Source organism: Sylvia atricapilla, chromosome 1 (genome assembly GCF_009819655.1).
Source record: "Sylvia atricapilla isolate bSylAtr1 chromosome 1, bSylAtr1.pri, whole genome shotgun sequence".
Lineage (NCBI taxonomy): Eukaryota > Metazoa > Chordata > Aves > Passeriformes > Sylviidae > Sylvia > Sylvia atricapilla.
Window position 1 is genome coordinate 111,714,217 of NC_089140.1, and position 13,499 is coordinate 111,727,715.

Genomic DNA, 13,499 nt, shown 5'->3' on the forward strand with positions numbered 1-13,499 from the left:
TCTGTTATTAGCACAAATCCAGGAGGGCATATCTTACTATGTTACTAAAAGACACCTTGGGAACCAAGGCAGAGAAATTTGTGAGTTATAATTTTGCCTGGGAAGAAGACTGATTTTCTCCAGAGAAGAAGCTAAGCAGGCACTGATACAAAAATCTCTCCATACCTACTGCAAGTCACAGCAGTTATAAAAGACTGGGAGCAATACCTGCCATCTGTGAGGTTTAATAACATCAAAAGATTTTCTATGTAAAAGTTATCATACAAAAGCATAATGTGGAATACTAGCAATATCTAGGGAAGCACATCTTATTATTACTGTTCTTTTTCCTCCACTCTTGAAAAAAACAGGCACTCAAAATTCTTAGAATGGTATTTTATTCCTGTGCAACATGAACTGCAATTTTTCATTTGATTAACAGTGCTAACTTACCTTTTGTAACCATAATTTATAGACAGTAAACCTAAATAGTATGGAAGTATCCACTTTGAACAAATATGTAATGCCAGTTTTGCCCAGTTACACGTGGTGGTAAAAACCTGATTGTTTTCCCCTACAACAATTCAGAAACATTTCTTCATAAGTGGTGGTGTTTAATCTGTGCACTTACATGCACACTAAACGTAGGGGACTGAATCCCTTTCTCTTAAAACACAAAGCAGTAGATTAGTTGTTAAGAAAGCTGTTTAAGTCAATATTGGTATTAGAGAATAAGAAAATGTAGGAATAGAACACATTGCATGAAGCCAACACAATAAGAAAGCTGTGGATATTTTTTTTCAGCAGAGTGAAAGAAAGAACATAACATTTGAAAAAATCATATATGAATCTTCTTTTAAGCACTGCATAAAAACTGATACAAGGAATGGTATGTAACAAGATATAGGACATACATAGGATAATTTTAAAATGAGTGATCATTACACACATTTTAAAGATATGGAACCCTGATAAAATTATATGTCAGTATGACATAAGCAAAAAGTCATATGCAGTATTTTTAGTGTTGTTTAAAGATACCTTAAAAATTCTATTCTCATTAAAAGTTCATTTGAAATGTTCTTTTCCTCTCCATTACCTACTCCATGGTGTTTTGACAGATCTTACATGCTTAGTTATAGTACTGATTAAAACAAACCTGTAATTTTGTAAAGTAATAAGATAAGCAAATACTATTCAGATTAAATGGAAAAAAGAAGTGCTAAGGGTGAGAAGAGATTCAATTTATTTCAAAGAACATGCTTTATAGTGCACAATTTGAAACAAAAATGCAGCATTTTTATGGAATTTATTCCTCTTTTACATATTTTCAGAGAATTACCTGTTATCTGCATTAGAATCTTTTGGCTTTTGCTTTCTCTTATAATACCATTGTGTTTGTTCATATTTCTAGAAAAGGTCCATTTTTAATAATGAAACGGGTTATTTAGACAATAAAATCACAATTTTTAAACTAATCTTACAATTTAACTTTGAATTCTGTGGTAGTCCTGAAGTTATTTTGAATAACCTGATGTATTCGGAGGTCAAGCATCATTCAGAAAGCATCTGTTTCAGGGAATTATTTTAAAAGTTGGCCTTGAAGAAGAAATGCTGTGTTTTTACTTTGTGAGTTTACTTTTGATGAACATAGGTGTAAAAGAGGCATAGTTTTAAAAAGGTTTCTACATAGACAAGCTGTTATAATAGAGAAGACAGAAGGGTGACAATATTGTAATGGAGTCATAGAATCATGTACATTAGAAAAGACTTTTAAGATCAAGTGCAACCATTAACACAGCACTGCCAAGTCCACCCCTAAATCCCATGTCCCCAGGTGCCACATCTGCATGTCTTTTGAACGCCTCCAGGGATGGTGAATCAACCACTTCTCTGGGTATATTGCTCCAATTCTTGTTCCTACTGACTGGGCAAAAGAAAACTCACTATACAACATTTTTTTCCTCATGTGGCATGACCCTGAAGCATTTTCTGAATTAAGTCATTAATATTGTTTGCAGGTTATTAAGTATCACAGTTGGCAGAATTCATGATGATCAAAACATTTTCAAATGAGGAGAGGAGAGAACAGGAGAAGGTTTTTGAACTTCTATGCTTGGCAATGACTTAAAGGTCTTAAAAATGGATTTAGGTTTTGGAACAAACTCTTTTCATAAACTTGGAGAATGTGTTGCCTGTCTGTCCTAAAAGCATCATGAGAAATAATAATAGTCATGTCTAGAAAACTTGGCAGCTGCTGTGGCTGTCCTTAAAGGCATGAACACCTTACCCTGGAGGGAACAGTTTTTACTTCATTCATGGCTCAGGAGTAGGCACTGATGGAACATAGAATTTTAAGTTTTGAGCCCTGTTTCAAAAGAACACCTTAATTTACAACAGTGCTTAATTTTTTTCACTTGTCTGACAATTTATTCTTACCTGGACTGAAGGAAATTTGGTGATAGACTCTTAGGAGCACACAGAAAAGATACTAATTTTAACAGATGTTTAAATTACAATTAATTGATATTTAATTCCTCATTATCCCATCCAAAACTTGATACTTCAGAAGAATTTGTGCTGTTAATAGATTTTTCAGTGGAAACTCCAAATATATCTTAGAGATTTTAATAAACATTTACAAATGGTATGTTTGTGACGATGCAGAACATGCAGCATTCAGCACTCTAATGAACTTTAATGGTTGGCTGAAAATCTGGGAATAATTCAACATTCAAATGTTTAAAATAATTTTTTTCTGAGGGGATTGTTCCACCAAAGCTTTTTGACAGAGTAGCAGAAGTGTAGCTCTTTATTTGTTATTTTGTGTACACCCACACAATTCTCAAACTGAAGTTAAATTCTCTTACACAAATGGACTGCTTTTTATGAGGTAATGTGCTAGATATAATTATCATCACAGGAGTTTTGTTCACAGTATTGCAATTTTTTTAATGCCATCCTGTTCATCGTTTAAGCAGATGTTTAAAATACATATTCATATAACCATTAATATTTAGTTACGCAAAAGACTCGTCTAGCTCTATTCTACTTTGAAAACAAGGAAGTTCTATGAAGATGCTTTTCTTTCCTTCTTGGTATCCTGCAATCCACAAATGGCTGCTTCCTTAATTTGGTGTTACAGCTCCTCCTTTTCCCCCTGAAAGTTTTTTTTTTTTTCTCTCCAGTTGTAAAATATGATTACGACATGCAGATACATGGCACTCTGACTCCAAGTCCCCGATGCCTGATTTCTCAAAGGCTTATATGTGTAGGACAAAGGAAGGTTGAGGAGATTAAGATTAACAACCATATTCGATTTCAGCAATTTACTTTCATGGACTTATTCCTGTAAGAGAATTAGAAATCAGGTCTCACAGACACAGAATCTGGCAGGCATTATGTGGAAATTTCCTGTTCTTGACCATTTAATTAATTCAATGGAGCTGATAATTCTAATTAATTTCTTCTCTGGTTTTCTAAATATTCTGCTTCACCCTTGGAAAGAAGAGATGATCTCTTTTCACATCAGTCCTGGAAATACTATTTCTTACTTTTAACTATGGATTTATTGCTAGATAGAGACACAAATTTGGAAGCCTTTCACATTTTGAAATTTCACCTCTGTTCTTTATTTCAGCCTGTCACCCAGTGAATTTATCAGTGTCATTTATGTCTTGTAGCTGTGAATTTTTATCAAAGCCTCAGGCATTGCCATAAAGAGTCCAATTAAAATATGTTCAATGTATTTTGAAAATTTGACTTTGGTGCAGCTAAAAGCATAAATTACAATGCCACACCTGAAGCATATAATAGTTTATGTTTTAAAAGGGATTGTTGATGTACTCTATTGAGTTTGATGCTAATCAATTTGATAAAAAAAAATCATTTTGAGGGTAGGGCTTAAGTTTTCAAAGTTACCCCTTAGCCTAGATATATAGATGAAGTGGAGGTGACTAGATGCTTCTGTTAGTCAAGCATTCACATCTCTGAGTCACAGGTATTCCTTACCTGTGATAATCAAGACAAACCATCCAAAGGCATTCCCATAATCTGAGACTAAAAATTAAACAAAATAACATCAAAACCAAAACATTGATACATATTTCAAAATCTGGGATGGAACTGAGACTCAGAAATACTGCTTAGGAAATTCTGTTTTTTAGGATTTATACTGCATTATTGGGCATTAATGTGAATAATGAATAGTGAGATAAAAAGATAGAGTACTTGAGAGTCTCAATTTAGCCCCATTTCCAGTGAAAGGTTGGACCAGATGATCTTTCAAGCTCACATCCAACCTGGACTAGCCAACAATTCCATGAGTAGTAGACTACAAGAGGTAGCTACAAATTTCAGGGAAGTCCAGCCACACTCATAATGGACTCTACACCATCTGCTAGAGAATAGCATATAACTGGGGTGTTAAATACTAATATGATGAACACTATGTGTTAGTCACCATCAGGGATCAAATGCTAGGAGCAGTTTATGTTATTAAAGTTCCCTAATATTCTTATTTACATTAACACAGACTTGTTTGAACAGGATTAAGCAAATATTCAACCACCTCGGTGAAATAGAGATATGTAAATAAAATCATACTTTTTTGAGGAAAATGAATCAATGGCCTGGATCCTGAAAATACATTATTCCAAACAATGAAATATATGGAATAGGAAAGACTGCATAAAGAGTAAATACTCTTTGAAATGAAAGCTTAAGTCTACTTGGGGTCCTTCAGCCTACTATGTATATTCTGCTCAGAAATAAAGGGAAAGAAAACCAAGATATTCTTTATTAGTGGCAATAGTACTAGTGTTTTTAGTACCACTATTACTGCTAGTGATATAATTAGTACTATAATTATCATACAATATATTATTACTATTATTAATATCATTATCATTATCATTTAACAATATCTTTAAGAGACTTAGCTGTAAAATACAGTGGTTTGTGTTCAATTATGTATTGTTATCACTATTAGTAATATCATCAACACCATCATTATCAATACCATAATATCTTTAAGAGACTTAGAGCTGTAAAATATAATGATTTTTGGTCTAAATCATAAGTTACAGAGCTACTGATAATACTTTTACAGTGGCGACTGGGGCACATTGTGGGTAATCTTTTGAAGCCCCATCCTAAAGAGCATGCATACCCATATATCCTGCTCAGGAACAGATCCTCAGTCAGGCTGTGTGGACTGAGAGCTGAACTTGAACTATGAAAAGCTTGGCAGAGGGTCCTCTGGGAGCTTGAAGGAGTTGCCACTGTCATCCTAAGACACAGTTTTCTTTATTTGTGTGGGCTTTTTTTCTGAATCTGAAATGTGCCAAACAATGTAAGCTCTGTGCTACCTTCCAAAGGAATGGGGTGTTTATGCTGTGAACCTGGAGCATGGAGGAGCGCAAGGATGCCCAGCCCTAGGCATTGTGTGGGAGGACAGAGAACAGCCATAAGCAACTGGACTTCTGTCACTTGTTTTTTCAACTTCCATGTGGAAAATACCTTCTCAAAAAAACATGCCTAGGCTTTGTTTTGGTAGGATCTCCTGCTTTGTACCAACAGAGAGCTCGGGTGTGAACTAATGCTCATGTATCAGGACTGAGACCTAAAGAACAAGAGCTGGAGAGATAAGAAAATTATAGGCCGCAGGAAACAGTGCAGATGATATAGAATGTGTCTTTTGTTCACTGTTCACTTAAAAATCCAGAGGGAAATATTGCACTACTCTATTCTTTAAAAATATAAAGAAGCTTGGAAGACTGTATCTCAATTATTAGTCTCTTCAGAGTTCTTAGGCTCTGATACTCTACCAAATTAATGGTGTCCTGGTTTTGGCTGGGATAGAGTTAATTTTCTTCTTAGTAGCTGCTGTGTTTTGGATTTAATATGAGAATAATGTTGATAAGACAGTATGTTTCAGTTGTTGCTAAGTTCTCCTGGAGTCAAGGAGTTTTCAGAGTTTCTTATTCTGCCAGTGAAAAGGTGCACAGTAAGCTGGGAGGGAACATGGCCAGGACAGCTGATCTTATTCGGACAAAGGGATTTTTCATACTATAGAGTGTCATCCTCAGTAAACTGAGGGGAGCTTGCTGGGGGATGATAGCTGTTGGGGGGCAGGGGGCAGCAGGTGCCAAGGGATTTTATAGCGCATCACTTTTCTCTTTTGTTTTTTTTTTTCTTCTCCTTGTCTTTCCTTTTCATTGTTATTGTTATTACTATTACTATTACTATTACTATTACTATTACTATTAGTATTACTATTACTATTTTTATTGTTATTGTTATTGTCATTAGTTGGTTTATTATTTTCTCCAAGGAGAAAGAATAAACATAAAAATATAAATAGGTGATACATATTTAAAAAATGAGAAACATAGGAGTGAAATGAAGGATGCAACACCTTATCAGTGCTCATGATTGCTTTCTGCTCGTCTGGACTATACGTAAGCACTGACTCATCATTATTTCAGATTTTCATTCTATGGCATTTTCAGCTGCACATTACCTTGTCGCCCAGATTGGCTCTCATTCTTGATATATATATGTCTCGCATAAAGCAGCATATTCATATTACAATTCTTCAGAGAGTGCTTTAATTCTGCAATTTCCCCCATCCTTTCTGCACAAAAAATGCTCCTCTTGCCTTTCCTGGATAGGCTGACTTTGTGCTAAAATTGAGACCAATGAGTCAAACTCTTTCCTGTTTGCTTGTTTGTAGAAGTCAAATTTTCTAATCAATCTGTTTGCTTAGGACTCTTTTCATGACACTTATTACTTCATAGTGACACTCCTTTATCTGAACATCTATACACACCAATAGATCAAATCTATTCCTGTCAAAGGATTTCAAAATCCTTATGTAACAGAAATGCAGCATAGATATGTGACAAGCAATCATAAATGTTTCTGGAAAAAAGCACTGTTTTCCAAAATTTGAGCTTTCATTAACTTGCTTGGAAGGCCACAGTAAATATGAGCAATTTGCATTGTTAGCAGACAATGGAAGGTTACACAGGTGATCAAGACTTAATGTTCTAAAGCCTTTGATACAAATAAAATCACTATAATGTTACCAGAAATAGATATATAAGTTATCAAAAGTATTTGCTTTTTGCACCGATAAGGGTTGTTTATGAAAGGCCATGTGGCGTTTCCCACCTTCCACACATTTCACTCAGTGCCTTCATTCTGGAAAACACTGATGTTTCACGGGCAACCCAGATGCTTCAGCTGAATACAATATCCCACACCAGGACATATCTTGCACAGGGACTCATTACCACAGCAGTTTAAAGCTGCTTGTAAAATTAGAGCGATGCAGAGAGTGGGCCATAACCTTCCCTGTGTTCAGATGCTGCCTTTGACACCTCAGGGCTGTCAGGATCATTTCATCTTTCTTTGTGGAAGCCAATGCTATCTTGAGACACATTCATCCTAACCTCCTTGGTGACTGTGTGAGCTCCTGAACACAGAGACGATTGTGGGCAGAAGTGAGATGAGAGCACCTGCATCCTGCAGACTGCCTTCCACCCTGGCAATCACATCCACCACACTAAGTACCCATTATCACCAGAACAGCTGGATTGTTGGAGTAACACAGGTGTAGCACAACATTCTGTTATGCCTTTTGTAGTCCTAATTGCTAGTTTCTGAAAAGAACAAAAAATATTCTTATAACTAAATAAATATGCATGGAAATCCTTGTACAGTTTCAGATGAGAAACTGAATAAAATGATTTCCACAGATCAGTAATATCCATAGATACAAGCTACAACTTTATTTTTCATCTTAATTGTCACGTTACTGAGTTTTTTATTTCTAACATCTCGATGAACCAGTTTCTTATAATTGAATGGAAGTCACTGTACATTCACAACCCTCTATTCTCATAGCTGTCAAGGGAAAAATGAAGACTGCTTGGTTTTGGATTCGCTAGGTGCTTTATTTTTACAAAGTGTCAGTTCATCAGATCACCTGATATCACATTCCCATCACAATCAAAGTTGTCCAAATTTGAGCTCATAGTTCAGTTTTGAAAAAGCCCCTCAGTATATTCAGCTACTTCTCAATGATGGTTACCCTCTGCAATGTGGGGCATCACGTGTCATGTCTTGTACAAAGGTTTTTCACATCTTTGCTCAATTTGAAAAATAGTTCTTTTCTCATGCTTTCAGTTTTGGAAACTCAGAAAAAGTCTTTTCTGCTTAGCTATAATTATATTTGTTTGTTCTTCCAAAGAGGATATGCAAGGACTTTGTTTAAAAATCATCGGTTATGTTTATTAGTATAATCATGTTTATTTTTGTTCCCTTCTTAATATGGGCCCAGAGCAAAGAAATGGGAGATGGACTTACATGGTCTAGGGAACAGTAATGCCATTTCTCTTTGTGAAAATGTATATTCAAAATTTTCATGGATAATCATTGTTAACAGAGTCTACTGCTGAGGTATTTTGCTTTCAAAGTAAGATGCATGAAATGCAGCTGCAGTTGAAAACAATCTGGCTTTTACTGTCAAGTAATTATTGCTCACCTAACCTTTTTTGGGAAATAATATTATATTCTACATTTTTAATGGGATTTTTTTTCCTTCCTATTAAAGTTCTTACTGATCTTCCTATCAACCTCTGATACGATCTGCTAGCTATATATATTGTGCAAAAAGTTAAAAGGAGGTTGGCAAGGTGGATTGCTGTAAGGCAAGATTTTCCACATTGTAGGCACCTATGAATATTTAATAAAACTTTGTGTATATATTTTTTGGTTTACTTCATGCTGGAAGTTACAGGGAGTAAATGTGAGATAATGATATTCTATTTCAAAAGTGAACCATTTGGTACCTTAAACGAGACTCTATATAATGACAGTTCACCTTTTGTACTAGAAGTAAAACAGCCCTTGTAGTTTCAAGTCTACAAATTTTGGTTGGTTTTCGTACCTTAGTGATGTCAGCAACCATGGTTCAGAAATGGTGTCACATATCTTCAATCCTGCAAGTCCATTCCAACAGACAGTTTTATATTTTTAAGCTCTTGGTAGGGCTTCATAAAAACCCACAGGAGGAAAATGCTATGGGAAGGCATATCTTTTCTAACCAAAGAAAATTACACTTTCCCATCCACCTCACTCCACTTGGTAGCTCTCATCCTATGATTTCTCCCATCTTTGTTGCAAAGAAGCTTATATACATTTATGCCTAATGTCATCTACCTCTCTTTGGGATTGTTTTGACTGTTCAGCATCTGCAGAAAAACTTAGCTCCCTGTCTTGTAGTTGAATTCGTAATGACTCATTTATCTGACAGTTGTAGTGTTGGCTGTAATGGAGCTATTGACAACCCCCCAAGGAAGAAACACACCATTCGTGTTCTTACTTCCACCGTCATTTTCCCAGAGGCAGTGGATTCAAATCAAATCTTCTTTCTTCTTCCTTTACTTTTAATCTGAAATACTCTCAAGGTGAGGACAACTGTACAGGGATCAGAATCATGACACAGCAGTCATTTATTGGATTCTAATTATTAACAATGATTTTCACAGCTGTCATACAGTATCTCAGTTTTAATTTGTTGTACTAATAAAAGGAGCATTTCTGTGCAAGGAGACACAGACTATCCTCATATAATTTAGGCAACCTGCTGTAAGCAGCCTTGTGGGTAAGTATTTAGAGACTGCTACTTACTACAAAAGGTGTCCCCAAAATTAGAATATTGTATTTGAAATTAAAATACTGAATATGTAACATTAATAAAGGCGTAAGCCATGCTCAACCAAGCTGCTCTGTGTCACTGGAAAAGTTTTGATCTATCAGATTCTGTTATTTTTTTAATAGTGTTCCATTTGAAATTGTTCAGAGACCTATCCTAAAACAGAAGACCATAATCTATTTTTTTAAAAATTCTTGAACATGAGTGGTCACTACAGTTGAAGATTTTGCATAACTAATAAACTAATAAAAAATATCTTGTCTGGATTTAACATTTACTTGTATTTAATTATTTGATTCCCTAACAAAGATGGAATGAGGCAGTGGCATAATAGCTTGAGATCCCAGTATGTCAGTTATCAAATCAGGTCAAAAAAGGCATTAAATATAACAAGTACTGATTATAATGATGTGGCCTAAATCTAGAAAGAAGTTGCATTGGTTGGGAGTTATCTTATCTTTCAAGTTTTAATTATCTATTTAGACAGAAGCAACTGTGTAAATTTTGATGAAAATAGCATATGTATTACTGGGATTTGGAAATGCTGCAAATAAACTATTTTTGGCAATTTTTAAGAGATTAAGCAACATTACAGACTACTCTGAACACCAGGGGGATTTTAAACTAGATCAATCACTAATTGTCACTCAGCAATGAATCTATCACCTTCTCTGCTATATGAAAATTAACATTGTGTTACTAAGAACATTTTAATGAACAGACTTCCCTTTGAAATCTGTAATCTGATGAAACCGAAATGTTTTTTTTTTTTTTAGTATCACTTATATATTTAAAGTTTCTGCCTGGCTTTTTTTCCAATACCAACCTTTAACTTGTAAATGGTCAAAATTTAAAGAGCTACTAAAATAATATAGAATTTAATATTTATGGCATAACAAATACAGACCTTGGCCTTAAAGTACTCTGATAATTCTCAGAGCCTAAGGCCATTTGAGTATTTGTGGTTTAGAGCAACTATACTTGTCTTCAGTGAAACATGTCCTTTCTGTGTCTTCTAGTCTGACTTCTACTGTCACATGGAGAATTCAAGATAGGTGTTTTCTTGAAAAATTCCCAGTGACTCCAGTGGGCTTAATTAAATTGTACAAGAATGTATTTGTTCAGCAGGACCCCAGATAATATCAGAGACAGGCCCAGAATTGTACCACCTTCTCTCACTCCTCTATATCCTCATCACCAAGGGTAAGAAGGAGTGGGTGGGTGATCAGGCCAGGGGGAACAGCATCATCACATCTGTGATCAGTGTCTGAGGATTGGGACTCCAGGCATGCAAGGATGCTCATTAGCTGTGCTCTTCAGACATAGCTCAAGTGCACAAGCTACAGGACTCTGACAGCACTACTGCAGAGACATCTTTCTTTTAAAAAGTAGAGCCAGTAAAACCTTGTTAATGCAACATCCATTTTACTAGGCTAAACCAAAAGGGAGTAAAAGAAAGAGTCAAAGAGTTTGATTCATCTCATTTTCTCTGAGTGTAACTTCAGGATAATTCAGACATCCTTTAATAATAATGTTATCTTGAATATTTTTTTCAAGGAACAAAAAGGTTTTATACACGTGTAGGATTAATACGTATTTCATTGATTTTTTTGCATCTTTGAAAATTATGTATAGAGATGCAGTCGTGTATGTCTGTGTGTGTGACTTGACTGGCTTTTGTAATGATGGACATCTATATTACTCACTAGAAAAAGAATGTGTTCTGATATTGCTTAAAGCTGTTGGCAAAATGCATAATCAAAAAAAGAACATTTTTCTCTTGGTGATATTATTTATTTATTGTTCCTATTGGATCTTCTGCAGATACTGAGATACTGAATCATTTGTTTTTCATTATCTCTTTATACTTTCCAAACACAAAATCCTTATCTACCGAGACTTCAGTCATATCCAAATTCTTTCTAAAAAGATTTGGAACACATTGGTTTTTCTTTCATTTGTTGGACAACAGATATCACTGCTGACATCTGAATTAAAATGACTCTTTTAGGCAAAACAGCAGGACAACTTTAATTTTCTTAGTATTTTGAAAAGGAGATTAAAAGGCTTGATCATTTATAGTGTATTAAACAGAACATTAAAATGTGATTCTAGAGTATTTTTCACATAAAATCCTTTTAGCTAAGGGATGAATATTGACGCTCTCACTGTGTTACAGGTTTTGAAATAGAATAACAAAGCTGTTGTGACTGTTACTATCACAATGCTAGTAGCAATTTTTCAGTTTCCTGCTACAGCTGTTTGCATTCATTTCTCTGTGCCTGCCAAATACCAAAATAATAAATGCACAGTGATCATCATTAATAAGAAACTGGTACTTACTATAGTTTCCAGTACTCACAAAGTGAACATTTCATCTTCATGCCATTATTGCATGGTGTACCAAAAACTAACAGGTAATCTGACATTTGGATTCACCACCACAAGTGACTCAGTTTAGGTATGGGTGTATAGCTAGGATATAAAAATGTCTTTCAGAACCTGAAGAATAAAAAGTGTTATAAATTGCTAGACATCTGTCTGTAACCCCCCACACCTGCCACAGATACTTAATGGTGTTCTCCACACAGAAGTCAGTAAACTAGGCCTTTAAATTACAGGAATGATTATAGCAGCTGCCAGCCTGGCTGGAGGATAACTAATGTTGTCCCCTTCTGAAGGAAGAAGGTTACTCATGTCTTCAGAAGCAGTTCCAAGGCAGAGCTGGCTAATATTTTGGTTTGCTTTACAGTGTTTTCAGTAGATTTTTAGGAGATAATTTTGGGAACTAAGAGGTAGCAGTGGTGCTTCCAGGTCTTCATGGTTTGCCACTAAATAGGGATAAAATCTTATATATTTTTAAGTGGATTTTTCTGTAAGGATATAAATATTTACTCCCCACCCCACACACATCTTCCTTTTGTATTATCCTTTCCTGTTACCTCAGCACTTTTTGGCAGAATGAGAACTTGGACAGTGATATTTTACTGTTCTAGCTACAAACTCAGTAGCCTGATCTAGGTCACTGATGTACAGAGCTTTCCATTTTCATTTTTGTCCTCTGCTCATGGGAAACACATAAAGAGATTAAAGGGATAATGGGTCTGATTCAAAGCCCTTTGTGGGTAATAGCAGAGCTGACAACAATTTTGTATCACAGCAGCTTCTGAGGTTTGGGGATTTGTTTTTCAGCCACTCCAAACAAGTGGATATTTCTGCTAATTGAAATTCTTTTGAAACGTTCATTTTGACTATAAAATGGGACCTTCTTGAAACAGAAGGTCTGTTGCTTGGTAGTGAGAGAAATGGTGAGGGTTTCAAGCCCCTCTTCCTGATAATATGGGACCAGGTCTTTCATCCTCAACCTAAATAGATCAGAAAACCAATACTTCCTTCATCCAGACCATCAGGCAATTATGTATAAGTGGAGAATATTTTCCATTGATTCAAGTAGTCTTTGAATCAAAATCATAGAAACAAATATGGGTTCCCCCTCTTAATTTTTAGCATGTGAAAAAAATTAATGCAGCAATTTCTCAGTATTCATGAATAAAAGTTTCTTTTCTTTATTAATTATTAAGTGCCATAACCTAAAACCACATTGCATTTTGTTTGTTATAGTATTGTTTTTATGATCGGGAACTCTGTAACTGAGGTTTTTTAGTAAAATTTCTAATTGATAAAAGCCTTTCATAGGACTGACTTAGAGAAAAAGTAGGAATTTTAATTTTGCAGAGTTTTTTTCTTTGATGAACTTAGTGGGATTAATTTATGATTTCACAGTAATAATGTTGAG